This window comes from Tympanuchus pallidicinctus, unplaced genomic scaffold (genome assembly GCF_026119805.1).
Source record: "Tympanuchus pallidicinctus isolate F22 unplaced genomic scaffold, pur_lepc_1.0 scaffold6, whole genome shotgun sequence".
NCBI lineage: Eukaryota > Metazoa > Chordata > Aves > Galliformes > Phasianidae > Tympanuchus > Tympanuchus pallidicinctus.
This window is the reverse complement of record NW_026294780.1, coordinates 9,674,066-9,699,845: the sequence shown is the minus strand read 5'-3', so window position 1 is coordinate 9,699,845 and position 25,780 is coordinate 9,674,066. Positions and strand designations below refer to the sequence as shown.

At 39.6% G+C, this 25,780-nt stretch overlaps 2 protein-coding genes across 7 annotated transcripts in view; one reads left to right on the top strand and one right to left on the bottom strand.

Annotated features, from left to right (window-relative positions):
* AFF3 (ALF transcription elongation factor 3) overlaps positions 1-25,780 on the top strand; it is a 319,206-nt gene that overhangs the window by 22,204 nt on the left and 271,222 nt on the right. The window lies entirely within an intron of this gene.
* Positions 1-25,780, bottom strand: part of RPL31 (ribosomal protein L31) — a 662,822-nt gene that overhangs the window by 397,894 nt on the left and 239,148 nt on the right. The window lies entirely within an intron of this gene.

The following is a 25,780-nucleotide window of genomic DNA, read 5'->3' as shown; positions in this document are numbered from 1 at the left end:
ATGTGTGTTAGACTACCTCAGTCTTCCTTCATGTTTCTTAGAGTCATTAACTTCTCCTTCTACCAAAATGGCCATAATTTGGGTCTCTGGGAATATGGCCTTGGTGGCATTGCAGAGCCAGTTTTTAGAGAAAAACATGCACCTCCCCAAACATATTAAGCACAAATGTGTTTTTTGTATCAGGCGCATAAATGCTTTATATATGTGATTCTGGGAGGATGCAGAGAGAGGGAAGACGGACTTTTCTTGCGAAGAACACCCCATTTTCTTTTCTTTTCCTGCATGGACTCTTGTGACTCAGAATGCAGAAACAACAGATTATGTCAGTGGTGATTGTGTAAAGGCTCGTGCTTACCACAGAGAGTAACGTGTTGGGTAAGTGCTGTGTATGAGAAGCACATGGTGGGCATACCGCGTATTGGGTAGAATTAGACTCCAGCACACATGCTGGGCAGCCGCAAGATGCTCGACACCAGCAGTGTTGCTCTGCAGACCTTGTTCTGGTACCTCTCTGGTAGACCTCACTTTTGTCAGCTGTGCTTGTGGAGGCTGGCCCTTGTCTGTGCAAAACCATCTTTATGGATTCACTCTGGAGATAGCTTCTTTTATCCTCACAGTGGCAGTGACCATTGTGTTTTTATGTCCCACTCACCTTGCATCATTATAAATGAAACTGCAGTAGGTCTGCCAGCCTAGTAATACTGTAGAGCATTTCAACCCCAATAAAGTCTAATGGATATCTGGTGACTGCAAGCGTACCGTGTGCCAATTAGAATATTTAAGCTGGGCAATAAAAAGGAGTTAATAAAAGCACGTTAGGACTTGAAAATACAATTGAAGGTAACTGTTTTTTCTTCAGATATTTGGACAATAAGATAGTTTTTAAAAGAATATTGATCTGACACTCTTTGAAGGCCAAAGAACATGCAGAAGGTTGCCTTCTTTCCTTGCTTTCTCTACATATTTTACTACATATTTAGCAACCAAGTGATTTTTTTTCCACCTCACATTCTGATGAACTCTTTCAAAACTGATAGCTACTGCAATCAAATGTTTAACTATATGTTTCACTTCCTAAAAAAGCAAGAACTTCACTGAAGATACAGAATGCCAGTGGCACGAATATTTAGTAGCTGTACTTATAAGGTTTTTAATCTTTCAATCTCTCCATGGGATTGCCAGCCACATTTGTCTGGTCTGTAAACTTCTGTACAGGTATTTAAATTTCAAAAGAAAGAAGAAAAAAAAAGATAGAAAGAAAGAAGTGCGTGCAATTTCAGAAATTTGAAGCTGTGAAACTTTCACCTTATTTGTTAACTAAAAAGTAAATAGAGCAATCTATTTTCTATTCTTTTGAGTTTCTGTCTTGCAGTATAGTGTATTTCAGTTCAATGTAGTTAGTAGAGAGCTACAGACCAGCTTCAAGCTGTTATGAATTGGTAGAGTTCCATTAAGTTCTTTTGAATGAGACCAGTTGGTTGATGGTAGCTATGCCTGTGGCCCACATCTTGATCAGAAATCACAAAATTCATACATTAGCTATAGTTATCATGTGTGGAAGCTATTATTCAGGTTAATTGAATTAATTAAAATAAATATTTATGTTTTAAGCAAAACAGTTTATGTTCTAGTAAGATAACAGACACATTTTACACATCCTTTTCTGTGCTGAATTTTCTTCCCTACAGATAATGATCTTTCAATCTCTGTTCCATAAATATGCATGTCATGTTCAGGTTTCTATTTAAATGCATGCATGAGTAAGTAGCGCTGAATTTGATTAACTTCATTAATGATAAATAATGAAGAATACTATTTTAACTGTTTTAGAACAAACACCTACTCACCTGGCTAATATTGCTTGCTTGAGTTGCCTTCTTCATCCTAATGGGATTGCACACGGGGGTAATGTTACTCACATATGTATATGTAGGTTCAGTCTTTTATTATGTAGCAACCTTTAGAGCTTTTACTATCTGGCAAGCAATCATTTATATCCTTTTTAAAAAATATTTATGACTTCTTTGACTAATTGCTTTTTACATGACTTAGAGCCTTTTGCATTGGTACCATTTGTTAAAGCACATTCAGAAGCAGGCAGAGCAGAATCATTTTTCAACTTTTTAGTGTCATTTTTATAGACAAATAACACTTGTAAATGATGGATAATAGCCGGCAGAATGCTGTGTTGTATAAAATGAGCATGAATTATCTTTGTTGGGAGATAGAAGGTTAACTTGCTTATGAACTAATTGAGGAGCCTCGTGGTAAATGCGAAATGGTGCATTATAAACAATGTCCTGAAGTAGCTAAAAGGGGGGGATCTACATTAGTTCTGTATTTCAGTTCTTACTTTGAATACTAGTTGGGTTTTTTTTTCTGAAAAGAATAATCCTCAAAAGCCCTAACAAATGATACTGAACCTGCAGGAAGTACAGAAGGGGAGACAAAGCAGGTGGCTCTAGTAACATGACAGGTTATCCTGTCATTGCCTTTTGGGGAATCTTGTGTCTCTTCAAGTCCGACACTGGTTTGGTTGCTTCCATTTGTAATTTTTACTTGAACATTTGTTTCTTGTCATGTAAAATAAAGCTTGCTTGGCCAGAAAAAGTTACCACATTTTTTTGTGTTCTGCAGTTCATAGTTTACATTTATGCCATATTTCGTGGCAGAAATCAAAATAACTGCTTTTCTCTACCCAAGAAATATATGCAGATGCATATTACAAACCTGTTCAACTGAGTAACTTTTTTTATAGGAAAGTGTTTGAGAAATGCCAGTTAATGTCAAAGGATACAGGCGCTCAGTGCCAAATGATGGCATGATATACAAATCAATCTAGTTACAAAAAATTCTTTACATAAACCATGCAGGACTATGACCTAAGAGGACCCCATGAAAGTGCTTAACTTGATTCACAAGAACGGTGCCAGTGATTAAAATGAAATTAATGAAATTATTCAAGAATTTTAAATGCGTGTGTCCAGTAAAATGAAGTAAAACCAGAGTTTAGGCTTGCAAGTTCAATCTAAAAAAATCCAAATATTATGGTCACTTTCTGATTAGAGGGTCTGGATCCAATTTGTCAGTGCCACATTGCAGTTTACAGGATGTGGCTGCAAAGTGGGGGTAGCCAACCTTTGGACTGTCTGCAGAGTGAAGACTCTTCCACTCCTTTTTTTTTGCAGTCTGTTCCTTGCAGGTGGTTAACTTCTTTTGTTATGGCAGCTTCTTCAGGTGTGGGCATGAGGAAAGCTGCAGACCATCTAAACTGTTCTGATGGTTTACAGCTGGTTTGTATCTCAAGGGTGGTCAGCACGTCCCTCATGATACAATGGAACATGCCTACAGCATAGCCAAAATGAAAACATCACTCTTGTATTTCAGCCCTGTGCCAGCTCCTGTGATGAGCTGAGCTCTCTTGCGCTGGGGCACATTTAATACCTGCAATGTGGCAGGTGTATCCCATCCTGGAATGGGGATGAACCTCACGACTGCTGTGTTGTGAGCAGCACAGAGTGCTGCAAAGCCCGCCTCAGCTGCAGGGCAGGCACCACTGCTTCAAAATGTGGCATCCCAAGTCCTTCCTCAGTGGCTCAGTGTGTTCTCTGAAGCCCCACTGAAACAGGGGGCTTGGGCTGACCTCGGGACTCAAACTCTTGTTCCCACAGTTTTCCAGTGCTTTGGTTGGGCTTGCTCACCCTTGTGGGTCGTTGTAAATACTTAACATTGTATTTACACATCCTGTCTTTAATTTTTGCAATGGTTTCAATTTAACTTTTAAATAAATATTTAGGGTGGGGATAGAAATTAAACAGTTGAGTTCCTGCCAGGATCCATTTTTTTGTCCTTTTTCAAAGGCACTCATGAGACTCAGATGTAAAACTCTGGATAATATCCTTCCAGTTATGGCATCTGGCTTCTTGGCAGCCTCTTCGAGGAGTTGGCAGGCTTGGTGTTGCCTTTAGATCCAAAACTAGCTCTCTGGTAATTTTTTTAAGATGCTTTCCCCTTCTGCTTGTCATTTTTGCTTGGTTTACCTTTGATTCAGAGGAATTCATGCATTATTAATCATCTGAGTCCATGGTGCTTGCCCAGTTTTCTGTGCTAGCCAGAGTTCTCTGGTAAAAAGAGCTTGTTAATGGTTTAAGGATAGGCACATATATCTGTTTTAAAGTGGTCTCCGACTGTGTACAAGACTCTATTTTTTTTTTTCCGAGTGAATCAGAATAAAAGGAATCTCAACTGCATTGGACTGGAATAGCCTGAATGTGGGGTTTTTGTTGTTGTTTCAGTAGTTTCCTTATCAATGCAGTAGCACTCAGATTTGTGTTTTCAATGTTAGCACTTTGGAAGATGATGTAATAGATTTCGTGAAAAAAAATCATAATTTGTGTTGGGAATATTTGAGTACTGCTGCTTTTCAGGTATTTCCTTTTTTCTTTTTTCTTTTTTGTCACTTCTCTGTCTTTCCCGATCTAAACTTACCGCCCTGTGGACCCCACCGTACATCCTCCAGTCTCTTGTAGCTCCCAGTTTTCTGTGTTTTTTTTTCCATGTTGTGCATAATGAGCAGCTGTGTATGTGTGAGTTTGTGCCTGCGTACCAGCATGTGCGTATGGAACAGCATTGCCTGAAGGCAGCTTGCAAGCCCATGGAGGGGAGCATATCAGTGCACTCATCTACATGCTGCTGCTGACAGCACAGCGCAGTTCCCCTGCATCACAATATTCAAGAAATCACTGCCTGTGTTTTAGCTTGCATCCTTACTACCACACTGCTCCCTCATGTGCACCCTTTGCCGAAACCCTGGGGAAGGGAGGACTTGAAACCTGTGATATTACCTTTCCCTCCCAAGGAGAACTATTGCAGCGCTGAGGCCGGCACTAATTGCAGCCTTTCACACCCCAGCAGCAGGAGAGAGCACCAGGCAGCTCCCCAGGCAGCCACCTCGCCTCGCAGTGCCAGATCGCGGGTGCAGCATGATGGAGGCAGCCCTTTACCCACAGACCTGTGAACCTGGGACACCGGGCTAAAATATTGCTGCTTTCTTCTGGGAGTGCTAAAGAGCACACGCTGTTTGTGACCGTGGGCTTCCAGGGGATGGGGGATTTGGAAGGCCTTTGCAATTTTTGGGTTGTTTTTGTGTAAAAATGCATTCTAGTGGAGCCAAAAGAATTAGATCACAGAGAATTTTTGGTCATAAGAGCAGTATTGTTACTGTTTAGTTAATCGTTGCAGATAAAAAAGTCTTCAGAGGATCCCTACTAAACAAGTCAAAGAAGAGCCAGTCTACATTTAAAAGAAAGCGTATGTCAGAGGAAGAATATTAGAGTGCATCAATATATTTCTCTTATAATTTAAGATCCTTTTGAAGTCTCCTTGCAATTTAACACCTACAGGCCCCTTTAAAAAGGGTACAAACCTGCTTTGCATGTATATGTCTTAGCACTTAAAAGCTCCAGTTCGTTACAGCTGTATGTTCCACACAAATGCATGGAAATGTATGACTGAGTTAAACAAAATAATGCAACTGGCATTATTTCAATTTTAACTGATCATGCCTCTCCCCTGCTGTTGCAGAGAAAGCGCCTAATTACAGAGGCAGTAACAGCATTCCATGGTCAACTTTTCATGTCAGTGTATCAGCACAGATAACAAGTCCAGCTCATCCCTTTCTTTGAAAAAAAAAGAAAAAAGAAGAAGAAGCAAAAACCCAGCAAACAACCAAACAAAAACAGGAATCCAATAAAGCCTGCAGAAAACAGAGATATTATAAAAACAAGGCTCTTGAAAAGCGAAAACTTGCTTGTGCATAGGCTCATGTGTGTTACAAAACACTGATTTCTCCATTTTAATTATTGACTTTATAATAAAGGCACTGTTCAGGAATTTTGACTAATTGCATTCATTTTCAATTCCCATTTCTTTTAATTAGTTATGACTCAGACTTGATTTGTTATCTTATGCTTCATTATTAAAGATAGTTAGCTATTGGAAATTGCCAGTGCACTCCACATAACCTCTCCGCACCCTCAATTCGCATACAAATACGTGAGGAGGTGCTGCTAGAGAGAGGTCAGAGTTGGTGTCCATGGGGCCAGACCTTGAACTAGTTGCTTTATGGTGTAGGGAAGAGCAGCACCAGGGAAAGGACGGACTCATTGACCCCTCTAGAATCACCAAATGCACAAAGTCAACCTGCATGCCTTGAAGTATGTTGAAACCCGATGTGAGCCAGCCTGGTCCGGTCTCAAGTGATCTTTCATCATTGTAGTCAATCCCTTTATCTTTAGGAGAAGGGGTAAGCTGTATGTATGTATGTTCATCTGGCAGGGAGCTGACTTCATTCCCTTGGTTGATTTGCCTTGAGTTTCCTGAGAGCCCCTGTGAAGACAAATCTTCAATTGCAGCAGTATTTCTCTCCTCTTAACCTACAGAATAATTGCCTCAGCTGAGATATGTCTCTGTTAGCTTTTTTAAAAATGCTGACTTATTAATAGATAGGGTTTTTTTTTTTTCTGAATTACATCAGGCTTTCTATTTATACACTGTTTCCTTTTCTGACTTGACTGTGCATTAGGGTACAGTAGGTAGGTCTGTGATCTTGGGCCACACAAGATACTGGCTCAGTTCTTATTAGAAGTTTAGATTTTCATTGTTCTTGTTACTCTCTGTTTCCTAAGGAGAAATGTAACTAGGATTGAACTCCCTTTGTGGTGCAAGTTATAAAGTGTGACTCAAACAGTCCAGTGTGCGGTGATTTACATCCAGGTATTTGATCATAGAATCATAGAATTACAGAATGGTTTGGATTGGAGGAGACCTCACAGCCCACTCAGCCCCAAACCCTGCCATGGGCAGGGCTGCCCCCCACCAGCTCAGGCTGCCCAGGGCCCCATCCAACCTGCCCTTGAGCGCCTCCAGGGATGGAGCATCACCACTTCTTTGGACAACATAATCATTCATAGTACATAGCACTGCTGATATGTAGAGCTGTTGTATGTCATTCCACAGGCAAAGGTTGCCTCAGAGTTTGGGAAACTGCAGACCTACAGCCTTCAATGCCATTTGGACAGCATCAGCTGCACATTCTAAATGACTGTGTGCCATACGACCACTATGCCTGTGCAGTAACAGTATATGCAGCATAAATGCATCAGCTTTGACGGCTTCTGCTGAGTAAGGCAGAGCACCTTAACAGTGTAGAACTCATTGAGAGTCCTTTTGGCTTGTACAATTCTATTTTCACTTTTATTAGTGTTGAATTTTATTATAAGTGATGAAATAATGCTATTCAAATGCAACACTACGTAGCACTACCTGCCAATATCATCTGCATATATTAGGAAGGCAACAACCAATTAAAAATTTAACTCTCTTTTTTTTTTTTTTTTTTTTTTCCTTTTCTAGTCCTAACTTCAGGTTAAAAACATGAGCTTCAGGGAAGTAATTTGCAATGAATTTTTACATCTTTGCTCCTTTTTTATCTGTACAAGAGTGAGTAGATAATTCAGCTTCCACTGGAAAACTGCTCCCAGATATGTATTTATAAAGGATAAAGACATTAACTTTTTGTTCCCAGGAAGTTTAAATTGCACTAGGTTTGCAAATTTGCAAAGTGCTGTGTAATACATCAGGCAGGCTCAAGATACCGTGGATGAATGTCTGTGGTAGTTTGATACTGTGTGGATAACTGAATGAGCTGAATGCTTATCTTGTGTTGATTCTGAGTTTATGAATGCTAAAGACGGTTCTCCATGTCACTGGTTTAAAATCTTTGATTAAAGCAGCATGACTCGTTGTTTGAATGAAATGTAATTCTGGTAATCTGCAATTACTGCATAAGCATTAGCAGAAATGGGAAAAAGCATTGAGGTCACAGGGAGAGTGATACCCAGTCACCATATGTATTTATTAGTGTCACCTACAAAATTTATGAAGCAAAGTAGTGCTGAAAGAGTTTGCTGTCTTTGTAAGCAATGCTCATTTGAGGAATTGCCTAAGATAAATGGGTTTGCCTAATTGAATCATACACTTTCATAGTGTGCTACATATAAAACTAGACTAGAAAATAAATATAATTAAAGTAAACATGCCCTTCTAATTAGTAATTGTTTCTGCTGTTTTAAGCAAATTTCAGTGGCACAAAGTAGCTGTTCCAGTGTAAACCTAATAACGGAGGCTGTAATAACAGGTGTAAATTAACACAATGGAAAACATTTACAGTGTAACATTCTAAATTAAAAATGACATTAACAAGTCTGATTTTTTAAAAGCTGTATAATTAACATTTATTCAACCCCTGACAAATTAGCGCAACACAAATACTAGATGATTTTATTTATAGCTTATATTGTTTTTCAAGCTTTATTTTTATTAAACAGTAAATGGAGTGAATGTAGTTAATTTCTCCAAGAATAAGTCATATAAGGGAATTGACAAAGGAGAGGCAAGGAAAAAGAGAAAGCAAAGATATTTACCCAAAGGCATTCTTTTTTTTTGTTAGTGGTGTGCAGGAATTGTTTGAATACTTAACGATATCGTCAGAATCGGTGTTCTTGACAATGTATTCTCAGAAATAAAACATTGTGAATAGTTGAAGTTTGGAGGAATACAAGTGCAAACAGAGTAATATCTATTGTGCAATAAAATTCTTTGATTCCCCCAAGTGCATCCTCAAAAAATCATAATGTACTGCTAAGTGCTTAGCATTGATGTTTCTCTCTACAAATAAATATTACCAACAGTATTTTCATTTTATGGTGGCAGCTAATAGAATGCCATGAACAGGTACAGCAAAAATATCCAAACGAGAAAAAAAAAATTGCTTACCCTAATTTGTGACAAAAGATGTTATCATTTCCACATTACAGAAGATGTCTCACCAGATACCTTCTGCCCCCAAAAAGAAGGCAATGTGGTATATCTGCACTGTATGTACAATTTGCTGGGTACAGGGAGATTTGTAATTTTTTTTTTTCTTTTTCAGCTTACTTATGAAAAGGAAATCAGCATTGTTTCATGTCGTTGCTGCACAATGTCTTCTAATGTGTCATTGCCTGAAAGGAGGCTGCAGGGACAGGGGTGTTGGTCACTTTTCTCAAGCTGACAAGTGACAGGATTGTGAGGAAACTGCCACAAGTAGGTTGACTTGGGGAGGTTTAGGTTAGATACTAGGAAGAATTTATTTGCAGAGAGGGTGATTAGGCATTGGAATGGGCTGCCCAGGGAAATGGTGGAGTTCCCATGCCTGGAGGTGTTTAAGAGACATGGCACTAAGGGACACAGTTTGGTGACAGGTCTCAGTAGGTCAGGCTCATGATTAGACTTGAAGCTCTTTTCCAACCCAAATAATTCCAAGAATCTTTAATTCTACAATCAACTGCAACACATTGTAGGAGAATTCGAATGTGACAACTTCATGTTTCCAAAGGTGAACATGTTATACTGTATTCATCTTACAGTTGCAAATTCTGAGAGAAAGCCAAGTAGTAGTTATTTTAGTAAACTTGTGCTCCAGGACTCAGCTTTTCAGGCAGTTGGCTTCTTCCCAGCTGTGGTTTCAACAACATCCTGGACATTCCCAAAGTCCACACTGATGACTGTTTTCCTGAGCTGGTTCTCAATGACTTGTACTTTGTATACAGTTTGTATATTGCTTTATGTATATGGTTAGGCATAAGTAGGATCTTATTCCAATCTTATCCAGAATAAATTAAAATAGCATGCTCGATATGATTAAGGTTATACCATTTATATCCCCTGAAGATGTTATGCGTTTAAATCTGGGGACTGAGGGATCATTTGCGACATTTGGTCACTAAATTCTTTTTTCCGTGGCTTTTTACTTGCCTTTCCTGTTGTTGTCAGAGAGAATTCAGAACTTTGGGGCAGCACAGAGTCTGAGGGATCAAAATTAAATTTCTAATAGGAAATATTATCTGCTCTGGGTAGCAACCTTCTGGAATTTCTAGCAGCAGCAATTAAGTTCCTGATCATGAACGCAAGATATTTTAGTAAAGCTCTATTTATTTTTCCCCTAACTCCTTTTGCATGCTCTGCACGTCCCTCTAGAAGCTAAACTTGGTTCATTGGGTGATGATGGAGAAGATATTCCTGCTTTCACTTGGTTACAGATCAGTTTCTGAATTCTGAAGTACAGATAGTTTCTCTGTCATTTAACTCATACAGTTACAAAATCATGGCCAAAAATTATTCCGGATGCTGGCTGTGAATAGTATTTCATCAATGGAGGACACTGCTGCTTGTCTGGACAGGGGGCTGCATTGTTCAGTGGATGGGCTTTTCCTTTTCTTGTTTTTTATTTTGTGGATTAAACCTGTCTCAGAAAGAGGAACTTTGCCGTGTGGCTGGTGGGGACCAGTGTGGGAGAAAAACCAAGCGACCTTTTCTGAAATAAGAGAAGAAGCTGTGGAGTACATAGCCTGTTTCTTGTAGCACTTCCTTTTTTAGTTGGGTAGCATTTCTAAACATATAACCTAAATCTCTTCTGCTGCAAATTAAGTTGAGTGACCTAGCAGAAAGAGAACACAATTCATCATTGTCTGCTCTCCAACCAGTTTTTGTAGGTGGGAAGATCATTATCATGCATCTCCCAGTCTTCTCCTTTCTAAACTAGACAAACCCAATTTGTCCTTTTTCATACTTCACTCCTTTATGAACCTGTTTGTTCACTTCTGGCCTATGCCATGTCTTCCCTACAGCAGAGGTCCCTAGGCCAGACGCTCGCTTCTTGATAAACCCTCTCTTGCTGACAGCAACTCACATATTGAGAGGAGCACAGGGTTGCTCTCCTGCCCTTACCGACTTCTTAGATGCAGCATAGCTAAGGCACTGCTTTGTCAGCCCTGCAAAGCAAAGTGTAGGTAAAACAGAAGAGGTGCTTGTGTTTCCTGAGTTCCAGTGCACCTGGCAGCTGAGGCTGAAGACTGCAAAGCTCAGCTGCAGGTCAGTTTGGGGTGAAGGTTGTTATCAAAAAGATGTGGGCAATAGGAAACAGTGAAAGGATATGAGATGTATTGTGTGCTTGGGTTGCTAAAATGGGACCCAAATGGGACCATGAATCATTCAGCTGATTCTTCTGCTGCAGGATACTGTCTGGGTCGTATCAGGTTCAGGGAACCTATGGCTTTATACCTTGCACCCTGAAACCAACATTCTTTTTATATTCCTGTTGTGTTGTACATGTAAATTCTTTGAGATGCTAAAGTTGTGTACCAGAGATTGCTCCTTCTTGTAAGCTTTCATGATAAGGGGCATTAAAACAGACTGCAATATGATAGTTCCCACACTGGAAGTGGGAGGCTGTTAACTCTGTGGAGTGCTTTTCTCTTTGGTTTCAGGGAATCAGCTAATGTTTTAGAGTTATACATTTTCTCCAGCATTTGAGCAAGTAGATTCATTAAGGGAAATGAAGTTCTGGAATTTCTGTTTTGTTTAATTTGGCCCCAGGGAGATATACAGTGCAGTATGTTTTTTTCTATTTTGTGTATATAAAATGAAATATGTCATAATATGTTAAGGCTGGGCTTTTAAATTGTTAGAGAACAGATTAATTTGAAATGAATAAGTTTAAATAATATTATCTTCGGCTAGATATTCATGTGTACCCAGCTTGTCTGTTCCTCTTCATTTAGTGTCTTGGCCCTTTCATAATTTGTTTTCTGACTTTCTGATAAAGTTTGCTTTTTCTTTATCGTGGAATCAAATTAGGTAGCCTTGACATTCATGCATCAGAAGCAGCAAAATGTTCTTTAGGATTATTTAAAAACTCGGGAACCTTTGACAAACCTTTGTCATTTATTTGCTGAGATATTATCTTCATTCACAGCAAAATGGAACGTGGATATCTCACACTTGTGTCACAGTTTTCCAAGAGACAGTCCCAAATTCAAAACTGAAACAATTCTCTGGGCTTTTCTTTTAGTTGTATTTTAAAATAAAATAATAAAATAAAGAATATCTTTATGTAAGTCATTTGCTTTTCCATTACCTAGAAGGAAATAACTCCCTGCCATTTCCTTTGTTACTGAGCAGCCATGTTGACATTGCCATATCAGAAAGTTTGAAGGAGGGCCGACTGTAGTAGTAGTTTTCTGTTTAATGCTGCATGCTAGCAACAAGATATTCTCTTGCTGATAGCAGCTTCTGTTTATTTTTTGCACTGGGATGTTCCAGTTACCAAGCGTGAATTATACTGTGCTTTGTTTGGAATCAAATAAAAATCACATTCACCCGCAGTGATCTGGTTTTGTGCTCTCTCCCCACACCTGAGTGATTGGGGCCCATCCAGACGATGGCAGGGGACAGCAAGCAGCTTTGTTAGGTTTCTGTTCAGTGATGTTCCAGGTTTCTGCCAGCAAGCAACGCTTGCAGAATCGTTGCTCTTCATTCGTATTGCAGCCCCATCCAGGAGCACCTCCCCTCTGACATGCAGGATTTTGGTGGGAAAAAAAAAAAAAAAAAAGCAGTATTGAAGCTACTGGAGTTGTCCCATGTCTCTAAAATCTTAAGCATCTTCCATAAGGTTCACGTGTAACTTTGTAACAAGAAATCAGTTATCCATTGTGGGGGTTTTTACTGTTATGATTTCTAAGATTACAGAGCCTGAGAGCCTGGGAGCAGCTAAATCCAAACTGTGATTTGCACCCTTGTAAGTGCTCAATTTTTAGCACTGTGAACATGAGTTTCAGTGAAGTGCTTGGATAGTCGTCAAGATAGAGCTGGCCTTGTCACCAAAATCCTGTCCATCCTTAACCAAATGAAGGTTGGAGAACTGTGGCTGATAACAGCGCAGGATGGGTTCGTCCTCTACCACTCTTTTCTGTTGCAGAAGATTTCCTATTTAAGCATCTTAAGCATGGCTTTTCTGAACTGGAACATGAGAGGAATTTCTTTCAGCCTTGTTTTCCCTTTTTCCTTTTGCTCGCTAGTGAGCAAATGCGTATTTTGACTCCTCTTGTCTGTACTGTGTTTCCCTAGTGAGAAAGAGAAAAATTAATTAGGACAATGAGGAAAGGTTTTAAACTGAGACAGGGGAGGTTTATTCTAGACATTAGGAGGAAGTTTTTCACACAGAGGGTGGTGATGCACTGGAAAAGGTTGCCCAAGGAGGCAGTGGATGCCCCATCCCTGGAGGCATTCAAGGCCAGGCTGGATGTGGCTCTGGGCAGCCTGGTCTGGTGGTTGGGGATCCTGCACATAGCATGGGGGTTGAAACAAGATGATCATTGTGGTCCTTTTCAACCCAGGCCATTCTGTGATTCTATGATTCTAATTTTGGTGAGTTCAATGCACAACCTGTCAGAGGAGGGTTTTTGTCCTCCTGTGTGTTTCCATGAAACCAGCTTCACCGGGCTTTCTGGGAGGACATACAAATGTTATGTTCTCAAATGCCAGAGTGAGAAAAAGTCAAACTGAAGTTTTAAGACATTTAAGAAAATTGCAGAAAAAAACAATCCACAGAATTCTAAGCTTCCTACCACAATAAAAGGAGATCTTTGCCACAAAAGATTGAAATCGAAATGTTGTAGGTGTTCCCTAAAGTTGTGTTTTTAAAATAATACAATTTAGATTCCTCCTTATGCTTTTATAGTAATATATAGAATTTAGACACTTCTCAGTACTGTCAGACTGAAACATTGAATTATTTTACACTTTATACCATGCAGGTAAATGATACCCTTACAATTTACTGTGATGCAAATTATGAATCCAGACTTCAAATAAAGTGTAGAGTAAAAATAAAATGCATCTCTCTTAAGCTTTCCTTGTGGTTGGTAAAACTAAAATTGTCTGAGAAAACAACGGCCAGGGCAAGGCAGCTGCAGGAGCGGGGGCACAGTGCTGCATCTTGCTTCATCATGTCACTGCTTCCCTACCTTGGACTGGAACCAGGCTGATGCCCTTCCGCACACAGCATCTGCTTCTTTGGCATGGTTGCTGTATGGATGTTTCTGGAGAGGCTTCTCCATCTATCCCCGCCATTAAAGCATCTGGGTATCTTTTGTTATTTCTGTGTTATTGCCTTCCAATTCAGATCAATATAAAGACGTTTTGACCTGCTTGAAACTGAGACATGAGAACAGTCATGCTGTTACTGTGAGTTAAAACACACTGTTGTGCTTTGTTATGTTTTGGGTTTTGTTTTCCTGGCATGTTACATTTTGGTCTGGATTTGTGGCCTGGCCTTGTCACCACTACTCTCCTTAGACGGAAACAGAGTGCCAAGGGAGGCACAAACATTAAATTTGTTTCAAATGTTTTTAGGACACGGTGAGAGAGAAAAGACATGAATTGTCTTTTAAGTGACTGTTGCATGTCACTTAGGAAATGGAGTGCTTGGGTGCTTCTCTGTGCAGCTCTGAAGATGGGCAGCACAAATTACGATATAGTTGTCTTCAGAAGCAAAATGAATTGTGGATAGCATGTGTAAGGGGCACACATGAATTACACCAATCACACAGTATGAAAGTTTTAACTTTTTCATCATTTTAACATGTATGCATTTTTATTTAAGTATGGAGTTCAATTGTACATTTATACATGGGTATGCTGGTTTTGGCTAACCTTGCTTCCTAATTTTGATGGCACATCCCTTGAGAACACATATCAAAATATGGCAGAGCTGCACAGACTGAGCAGAATGTAATGAACAAGAAACTTAAAGACTGTTGATTTCTCTGTGCTGTGCATCTTTCTAATGCAGTCTTGACAACTGGTTAAGCATCAGCCTCAGTCTTGTTTACATTTACACATTCAGAAGAAAAAACTGGGAAGAAATTTTCATTTTGCTGCAGTTTAGATATGTTCAATGTATTTTACAGAAACTAGCTAGTGACATGCAGTTTGTTTAGCTGGTATTAGTTGTTTGTGAAAGGGAATGCAACATGTCTCATGTAAGCACTTTTTCACTGTAGACTGAATTTGTATGTAAACCACAGCTATCACAGTTTCTTGAACCTAGACTTCTTACAGTCTTCTTCTTACAGTCTTACTTCTTCTTTAATTTAGTTCTATTTAAGCAAGCTGTCTGCATAGCATTAGATAGATAGATCACCAGATCATAGAATCATAGACTCATTTGAGTTTTAAGGGACCCTTAAAGGCCATCTAGTCCAACTCCCCTGCAATGAACAGGGGCACCTACAGCTACATCAGGTTGCTCATAGTCTCATCTAGCCTGACCTTGGATGCCTTCAGGGATGTGGCATCCACCACTTCTCTGGGCAATTTGTACCAGTATCTTACCACCTGTACCATAAAAACACTTCTTTCTTATGTCTAGTCTAAATCCCTCCTCCTTTAATTTGAAACCGTTTCCCCTTGTCCTATCACAACAGACCCCACTAAAGAGTGTGTCTCCTTCCTTCTTATAGCCTCCCTTTAAATACTGGAAGGCCACTACAAGGTCACCTCAAAATCATCTGTTCTCCAGGCTGCACAGCCCCAGCTCTATCTGCCTGCCCTTGTAGGAGAGGTGTTCCATTCCTTGGATTGTTTTTGTGGCCATTCTCTGGACACGTTCCAACAGGTCTGTGTCTCTCCTGTGCTGAGGACTCCACATCTGGACACAGTACTGCTGGTGAGGTCTCATCACCACAGAGTAGAGGCGCAGGGTCACCTCCCTTGCTCTGCTGGCCACACTTCTTTTGATGTAGCCCAGGATACAGTTGGTTTTCTGGGCTGTGAGGGCACACTAGCTCATGACCAGCTTGCCATCCACCTGTACCCTCAGCTCTTTTTTGGCAGGGCTGTGCTCCATCATTACGTCCCCCAGCTATTGTACAGGGGTTGCCTTCATTCAAGTGCAAGACCTTGCACTTGGATTTATTGAACCTCATGAGGTTCACCTGGGCCCACTGCTCAGCCTGTCCAGGTCTTTCTGAATGTCATCCTGTCCCTTGAGTGTGCCAACCATAACACACAGCTTGGTGTCATCTGCAGACTTGCTGAAGGTGCACTTGATTGCACTGTCGATGTCACTGATGAAGATGTTAAAGAGCTCCAGTCCCAGCACTGACCCCTGAGGGACAACACTTGTCAGTGATCTCCATCCAGACATCCATCGAGCCATTGACCACCACTCTCTGGGCATGATCTTATAACCAGAATCAGATTTATGTTAAGATACTGATTTGGATTTGGGTTTAGGTTTAGGTGTTTATGCATGATTCAATTTTTTATCATTATATCCTGATTGAGTGGAATGAAGACAGAAACCTGTAGTTCCCCTAGTACGATTTTATGCTTACAAACTGATAATAATTATTTTTTAAAAATGCAAAAAAAAAAAAAAAAAAAAAAAAAAAAAAAAATTCACAGTTTCTTTGCAAAGTGGTTTTAATGGATTTATTATTTTGGATGTTTGCTATAACTGATGTTTATTTATTTATTTATTTATTTAAATCTCTACAGCTGGCATAGGGTTTAACTGTTTTGGTTGTTGCTTTACCTGCATGTGAAGGCCAGATTGGATGGGGCCCTGGGCAGCCTGATCTAGCATTAAATGGGGAGGTTGGTGGCCCTGCCAGAGGCAGGGGGGTTGGAGATTCATGATCCTTGAGGTCCCTTCCAAGAGACCATTCTTTGATGATGTGTGTGATTCTGTGAAGTTGTTAACATAATCCTTGTTTATTTTTAGCATGTAGACAAGCTAGAATACATCTGTTTAAAACTCACCTCAGCCTCACCTCAGCCTCACCTGTGTATTGCAATGATTCCTCTGTAGTACTATCTAGTCTATAAAATGCTATGGTTAGGTTTCCATTTCTAACATACAAAAGAAGAATAAACTAAAGCATCTCAAAACACTGATCCTGCTTCTACAGAAACTGAACTCAGTCACTGTCCTCTGAAGTATCCAAGAAGAAGTGATTTTCTGGAAATACATAAAGTCTGATGATTTATACACCAACTTCTTCATTATTTGTTTCACACTGGGGCTGTTGTGTGGTTTCCCTAACTCTGTAAATCATGATTTAACACATAAAAAAGATTGTCACTCAAGATCTATTTTAAACCAAACGTAACATAATACAATATAAAATTTACATCATTTGCTTGATTAACCCTGATGAACCTTCAGTCATTGCACATTACTGTAAGAGCAAATTGGAAATGTTGCTTTGTTAATAAAACATGTATAGACATTTTCATGAGTCATAGATTTGATGGCTACTAACAGATGACACATTTGTAATGAAATACTGAGCTCGATCTTTCCAAGAAACTGTAGTACTGTACAGCTCTGCAATCCTAAGTGCTGCACTGCACACATGAGGCGGCCAGTGCTGTGTTTTGGTGCCTTTTGGACATCAGATAATTCTGAATGTTGATCTAAACTAAAGGGGGCAGAATATAAAAACAGACCAAATTTGGCACCCTTTACAGTCAGATACTGAGTCTCTGAATGACCTTTGCTGATGTTTCACTGGAGTTCTTAATAGTGCCAGAAGGAATGGAGCTAAACAAATTAAAGCTATGAAAGGAGTCTTCATCAGCTGTGGAACCCTGTGAAATTTTGCTTCTTTTGCTACTGTGCCAGGAACGTTTTTTTATTATCTATTTAGTGGTAAAGATCTGGCCTTAATGTTTCATGACAGTCTTTTCCTTTTGCTGCTTCAAGTCAAGTTGCACCAGGGTAAACACTGTGATAATATTTTTCTGCTGGTTACAGAGCTCTGACATTTTCTGTGCTATGTGAAGTGTAGCTCAGTGTACTTCTCAGGCCTGCAATTAGCTGTGGATAGGTGCATCACTGTTCGGAGCCCCACTGAAAGAATATCCTCTTTGAGTTTCTAAAGAAAATCAGGAACAAGGTGGTTTATTTTTGTCTAAAAAATTCTTAAAAAAGAAATAACAATAGATGGAACAAGGCATTTGCACCTCTCCTGTGAGGAAAGGTTGAGGGAGCTGGGATTGTTTAGCTTGGAGAAGAGAAGGGAGATACTGTGATCTTCCAGTACACGAAAAGAGCTTATAAGCATGAGGAGAATTAATTTTTGCATAGGTGGATAGTGATAGGACAAGGGGGAATGGGTTTAAACTTTTAAACTGAAAGAGGGGAAGTTAGGTTGGCTGTTAGGAGGAAATTCTTCACTCAGGGAGAGGTGATGCGCTGGCACAGCTGCCCAGAGAAGCTGTGATGCCCCATCCCCGCAGGCACTCAAGGCCAGGTTGGATGGTGCCCTGGGCAGCCTGAGCTGGTGGGGGGCAGCCCTGCCCACAGCAGGGGTTGGGGCTGGGTGGGCTCTGAGGTTCCTTCCAACACAAACCATTCTGTGATTCTGTGATCATTTTGAAAATTTTTCAGGAAATCTGTTTTATTGTTTTATTATTGAAACTACAACTGAAGACTTTCATTAAATCCAGTTTGCAGCAAACATGTGGATAACAAAATCTTGAGTAAAGTTTTATTTCTTTTTAATTGTTTAATTTAAAATTAAATTATTTTAATTGTTTAATGTAAAATTAGACAATTGCTACAAAATATCAGATAGATTCTGAAAGACTGGATTTTTTCAATCCATTTAAAATGTTCTGTCCCAACAATAAGCAATGTAAGTGGACACCACTTAGGCAAGATAAGTGGACACCAAACTACAGAAATAATTTGCCTCAGTGTGCACGTCATCTACACAGATAAGCAAGACGACTGATTAATATATATAAATTATGTATATAAATATGTTTCATATATATGTAGAAATTTTGACTACTTATGACTGTAGAGAGCCTAACAAAGAAGTTTCAAGGAAAAAACAAATTCTGTATTTGGCACAAAATAACTGGAGCAATTTCCCATGAATAAGGAGGCCATTGAAAAGAGAAATCATTAAAGAAAAAAAAAAATCAGACAAGTGGGGTGTTGTGTCTGACATCCCTGGCGGGTAGATGTAACACGAGACTGGATCAGATGCAGGCAAGGCAAAATTAGGTAGGGCCTTGTGTCACAGCCCAGGGAGTTTAGCCGTGTTAGGCTGGGCAGAAAAAAGAATTCTTTATTGATCCCTTCAGCTGTATTTTTGAATTACAAGGTAAAAGTAACATTAACAAAATCAAACAAAAGGGCTTTACTGTGCTCAGTCTGTTCTGTGCTATTCAGTCTTGAGTTTTCTTTCTCTCCTCCTGGAACATATGGATTAGGGAACAAGAGGAATTGTTTCCTCTATCTCATCTTACCATATCTGTTACTCGACAACTAAGCTCTCCATTTACTTCAGGAATTTTTAATAGTTCTCCATAGTTCTGAATTATGGGGAAAAAAAAAATAAAAACTCATTCAAAGTGTAAGCTTATTAACAGTGATGAATTTATAATATATGAATATTCTTTCAGATAACACATTGTTAGAGAAGAACAGCAAATCTTCCCATGAAGCTTAGTTCTTAATATGTAAAATTAAAGGTAATAGAAATGTTCTGCTTCTTCCTTGCTTCCTTGTCATTATTAGATCTCCATCCATTGTAGGTATTTTTGTTAGCAGTTTTAGGGTTATAAGAAAGAACACCAGCACTTTATAGCCCAAAAGAAAACAGTAAGGTATTGAGTGCAGGATTATCTATTACTTGTGAATGGTGATATTTTTCATATCTATGTATACTGCTGGTAAGGTTTTTATTTCTCTCATTGGGTAGAACTCTGCTAAGGGAAGAAAATGTGCATGTTTTATCTGTAGCAGAGCTGGAAGAGGTGCTCTTGCACCAGCAGATGTTGAACTAAATTGGATTCTTTTTTAATGGTCCTCTGTTGTGATGTTTACTGCTGTGATTCAACAGCCTAGATTCCAGTCTCAATTGCAGTCATCATAGGTTTTGTCAGTATTTCAGCACGTATTTAAAATTCAGTCAGGTTGCGTGAAAAGACCTCACATTTTGTGAATGCCAGGTGCGAGTGCCTCCACGATACCAACTGCACCCACAATTAGCCTTCTTTGGCTCTTTCCAGTTGCCCAGCATGGGTCCTCGAAGACCTACTTTGAACACTCAGATGTTGATTTTGCAGACATGAGCTATAGATATATATTTCTACGTGCGTTAATTTCAAGAATGTTATATACCTACCCCTGCAAATGAAACCCCTGGTTTCCATCTCAGTGTTTCCAGGCACATAATTAAAGCAATCTTGCACCTTTCTGCCCGCACCTGCCACCTAGCATGTGGCTGGCCCTGCTCAGCTCTGCACGAGCGTATTCATGTTTGTGCGGCACTGTTTCATGGTTAATATAAATCATAAACAGGCTGTAAAAGATGAAGCATCAATGAATCCTAGCTTTAAAATTGCTGGAAGCTAGAAGTTTTAAAACTGATACTGCAAAGTGAAAAATGAAATTTAACCAGGCATTTTGGTGAAGGAAAAATAATTTATTGGATGTAAGATGAAAAGCTGTGAGAGTAAACATCAATCTCATCTTAGACACATGTCATTGATTGATGTTTGCTCTGTGCTGCTGCCTGGAGGTAAACTCTTTGAAATAGCAAAGTAGGTACTTTATCTGTCTGTGGGTAGGAGCACAGTTTGTTAAGTTACTGCTTTTTTGAGACCCTGCTACATCTTTATGTTCAATCAAAGAGAAAACAGTAAATCAGAGTAATTGCTTTACCCCACGGCATTTCTGTTTGTAAATGGGAAAAAATACTGTAAAAATCCTCAAATTAACTTCTGCTGTTTAAGAGAGATAAAAAGTCTAAAAAAATGTCAGTTGCAACCAAGGAAGGCGTTTTATTGATTGTGTCACTTGGTCATCAAAGTCACCCCCTTTGTTATAATCGAACCGGTACTTCAAATGTCATTAGGGAAAACATTTAAGGCTCAAAAATATGAGGCTGCCATCTCTAAGAGCTGACCGTAACCACTAGCAATTAGTTCCCAAATAGACATTATTTATACTTAGCTGAAAAGGAACTGGCCCTGAGAAGCTGGCCAGCAAAAAGCATGGACGTGAGCAGTGAAACAGAAAACAGACATTAAATGATGGTGCTCCAATGTTGCCTGGCAATTCAGCAAGAAACATAACCTGAATCGTTGTAATTAATTTGTCAAAATTCAACCTTTTTCTTTCGAGGCTATTGCCCTTACAAGGTCTCAAGTTGGCTCATCCCTTTGTGTTTTAAGATATCACAGAGATATGAGAATGACAGCTCTCTTAAATTCAGAATGCAGTTTCCATTCTGAATCCAGTTTTATAATCAGTATCCTGCATCAGGATTGGGCTGTGTTTTTATTGCACTGTTTAAGCTTTTCCTTGGAGTTACTCTTTTTACCTACTTTGGAATAAAATTGGTAATTCAGGGGAGAAATAGACTATTAAATATTTCAGAAAATGTCCTCACTTCAACCTGAAATTTAGTAATTTGAATCATGTGTCAGGTTGCAATTTGTAGGGAAATACTGAGAATTATCAGAAAAAAAACATTTAAAAGTTTATTATTTTTAATATCACCCTTTTTTATTTGTTTATATGTTTGTTTTCCATAGCTTTGAAACAGTTCTCATCTTGCTCATAATTCAGAAACGACTGTGTGCTAATTTTTCATTTTAAAGATAAATGTTTCCTCACAGAAAGCTTGTTCCCATTTCTTGTTTTATCCTGGAATCTCCCGTATCTTTCATTCATTTGCAATACAGATTTGGGGTTTTGGTTTCTGTTGTTGTTGCTATTTTCTTTCTTTCTCATTTGGAAAATGATCATCTCTGCACACTCCCCAGGGATAGTTAGTCCCTGGACCTGGGGGCTTGGAGCAGGTTTCATTTCCACAGTGCTGGGAGTTACTGTTGCAGTCTGACCATATTTCATATGGAGGCTCTTGGTTGGCTGTGAGAAAAGAAGGATCAGTTTGGGCTTACATGAGGATGTCTGGGTGTAAGCTGACAGCGTCTGAGAAAGCAGCTCAGTCTTTGCAAGTGGTATCAATTGGGCTGTCAGAAAATGGTGATCTGTTATTTAAATAACTGTATATTCCTTGAGTCTCCCCATGGTGATGTAGCAATTCTGTGGTTTCTGAAAACATCGGGCAGCATTGTTAATGTCACCAAATGGCTGTGAAAGGATGTGACATACCAGCAAAGGTGCAGTGCTTTTGCTGCTGGGAGATGGCGTCTTCCTTGGAGTTCAAAGTTTGAGGACATTTCCTAAAAAAAATCATAGAATTATTAAGTTGGAAAAGACCTCTCAGATCACCCAGTCCAACTGTAAACCCACCCCCACCATGCCCAGTAACCATGTCCCTCAGTGCCACATGCACATGGTTCTTGAACACCTCCAGGGATGGAGACACCACTATTGACAAAGCTGGTGCATTGTCTCCATGGAGATTAGGTGTTTTTATTCCATTTGTTCCAAGTAGTGATGTCTGAGGGGATAAAAATTGTGTCAAAAATAGTGTGCTTTAAAAAAAGAAAAAAGAAAAGAGAGAGCCTAAAACTTTAGGCTTTTTATGTGATTGCTTTCAGCCTAACCTGAGACTACATAACTCCTTGGACTTTGTAAGAGATTAAAATCCAGTCCCAGGTATTTCAGGTAAGGTTATTGCTTTGCTCCCAGGCTGTCCCCTGAGCCAGCTGTGTCTATTTCTAATTAAGGACTGAAGGAAGCGGTTCCTTCTGATGTCAGGAATAGCGTGATGAGGCTGCGAGCACTTCTGGCAGTGCTGGGAAGAGGTCAGTGCTGGGGGAGGCAGCAGCCACCCTTCCTGTCCATCAAGTGGGAGCCACAGCCACAGAGGGGGTTACCATAAAGGTGGCCTTCCCAATGACATCGCAGCAGCTTGACATTTGTTATTTGTGCCTCCTCTGAGGAGTTCAGCAACCCACTGACATTCTGATCTGTAGAACACCTGAGAATGGCATTTATTCAGAGTATCCTAGGAGAAGCAGGGGAGGTAGACCTACTGTTACTGGGATAAAGGTGCGCTGAAAGTGCTTCAAGCCTCAGACTCTGGTGTTTGGATGCAATTAGCTAGTAGATGTTTCCTTCTCAGTGCATCTCTTGGCAGATCATAGGGCTCGGATAAATCAAAGTGTGTTTTTAAAGCAGTGTGCCAAATGCAGGGTAGTGTGATTTTTATAATACAACATTTATTCATATGTAACTTCTGAAGCTATTTGAACCATCACTCATGCTTCAGTTCACGTCCTTTGAGCATTAATTTGTAAGATGCACAGCATTTTAAAAATAACAATATACCATTTAAAATCTATTTAAATTCATCCTTTTGGAGTTTGACCTCTATAAAACAAATATAAATGACACTGACTTAGAAGAGATGACTTGTATGTTCTTTGGTTACCCAGTCTTGCAAAACTGCTTCCATATTTTGGTTTACCGTATCAAAATTCTTAATTTGTAAATTGATGTCTGAGTGTGCATATAGCATATGCATATCTACGTACACCACACACATATGCACAGATGTTCCAGTGAGAAAAAAATCTCGAGATTCTTTGTGAACTCTACGGAAAAGATGAACACAATGTAAATGATTTAAAAGGTACACGGGCACTTGGGAATGTTTTAAACTACAAATTAAAAAACGAAAGGAAGCTCGAAAGAAAACTATTAAAAAGGATCGTTTTCCATTAAGTGAAGTGTTTGCAGTGAAGACAATTGTAGCAGTTGGCAGTATTCTCCTTGAACCAAAATAAATACATTTGGTGACGTGCGTTCAAGGACATGTGAATCTTACAGCTTTCATGCAAATAAGGAGCAGCTTTGCAAATGCTGGAGATTTTGCCATCTAGCATTACTGAAAGAATGCAGCTCTTGACTTGCTGCTCTTCCTAACTTACTGCTTAGAGGTGGCATATTAGGCATTGTCACACTGTTTTGCTATTTGCATAATCATTATGAATTATTGCAGGCTGTGAGTTGTGGCCAAGAGTGAACATCTCCTTTGGGAAAACGGTTCAGAAATCTGAGAACTTGTGTCTTACATCAAATAGGCCTTCATCAAATAAAAGGGATACTGGAGACTTGTATGTCTCCATCAAATAAAATAATAAAAAGCCTCTCCACTTCAGGAGTATTGCACCACAGCATTTTCAAATTTGTGAGGCGTAGTGAAGAATGTTACACTTGTTTACTTTCAAGAAACTGGGTAGAGATCAGTATTATAATTAGTCTCAGAGAATCTGCCCATCTCTATTTGACTGCAGGCTGCAGTCCAAATGCAAAACATCTGGAAGAGTCAACAGGGGATGGGGAAAGGCAGCCGAGGATGAAGTTATAACTGGATCCCTGCAAGTTCAGGAAAATCCACACAGCAGTGGTTATTCCTGGTGGCAGAAAGCCTACAGCAGACACAGAAGTTGTTAAAAGGACTCTTACCCCAGCTTATAGGAGGGGAGTGTGCTGAGGTGGCATGCAGTACTGACTGGGGATTACTGGCCAAGGAGCAGTGAATGGCAACTACCTAACCTCCTTGGCATCAGCAGTGCACACTATGTGAGCCCTTGGGGTTGTTTTGCTACACCTTTCTTCCTGGAGGAAGAATCCTATGTTCCCCATAAACTCCAGCTCCATCTTTGGCATCTGCCCATAGATGGCTTCTAGAAGGGCTGCCTGATAGCCCACCAGGATCTGGTCTGATGCAGCGAGACCTCGCTGAGAAAGCAGATCTGTCTGGGAAGTTAGCAGCATTAGCAAGCAAACGTAAGGCTTTGTGTTCATTTGGTGACTGCTAAAGCATTGTTTTTAAATCTGCCAGCATCTAACATATCCTATATATTTTCAGCTCTCTCAAGTCTAGAATTAGAATCAGATAGCTGGTGGCCTTTTTGCAGGCTTGCCCGAGGCACACTAGGTAATATCACGTGGGAAGCCAATGCAACATATGTTTTGCTAACCAGGAAGTGGTTAGCAAGGCAACATTTTTTTTTCATTAACACATGGTGCACTTACATGACATTAATATATATTTCTGGTTTACAGATTTACAGTGCCAGAAGAAAGGCATTAGCTGAGCTAGGCAAAATAGGCAACTCGTCCTGAAATAACAAGGAGAGCTGATTGGATGCACTGGATTTCTTTTGATGAGAATAAAATGTACAGGAGGAAATGCCTAAACCTGTGTTGTTTTGAGGAAATTTGGGGAAAGGACTCTGTTTTATGATGTCACACATTGTAGTTGAGCTCTGAAAAAAAAAAAAAGTTATTTTTTTATTTTGTATGTCTATATTGGTGTCTAATTCATTTCTAAAAATTAATACTGTTGTGTAGTACAGTGATTTTATTCCCTCTCAAGCTACACTCCACCAGCCGTATATACACTGTCATGCTAGTATTCATGTATTCGTGCTCTATAGTTGTGATAGTGTCAAATCCATCAGAAAGAGGAATTGTTTCAGCAGTAGTTTCATGACTTAGCTGATTAACAGAGATCAGAAGAAGCAGCCTAACTGTGGAAACCACTACAGCATGTAGTTTTAACAGCTCTTTAGGGAGCTAGTTAATGAAAGAATCACTACAGAAACACATCCATGTAAAAAAAGGAGCATTCTCACACAACACTCAGAGGATATGTCATAAGTGGAAATATGTTCATAATTTCTATTTACTCATAGCTGTAATTACCATCTGCCTGAAGAGTACTTTCAATCTTTGTCAAAGTTGCTTAGATATTTCCTTTGTCACATTTCAAGCAGTGAGGTTCTGTACAGCCTAGATCCTGCTCTGCAATTCCTTTTCTATTCTTCTGCAAGAATTTAATTATCTATTCCCTGTGTGAAGAAAGCATCAGCATTCCCAGAGACCAGAGCC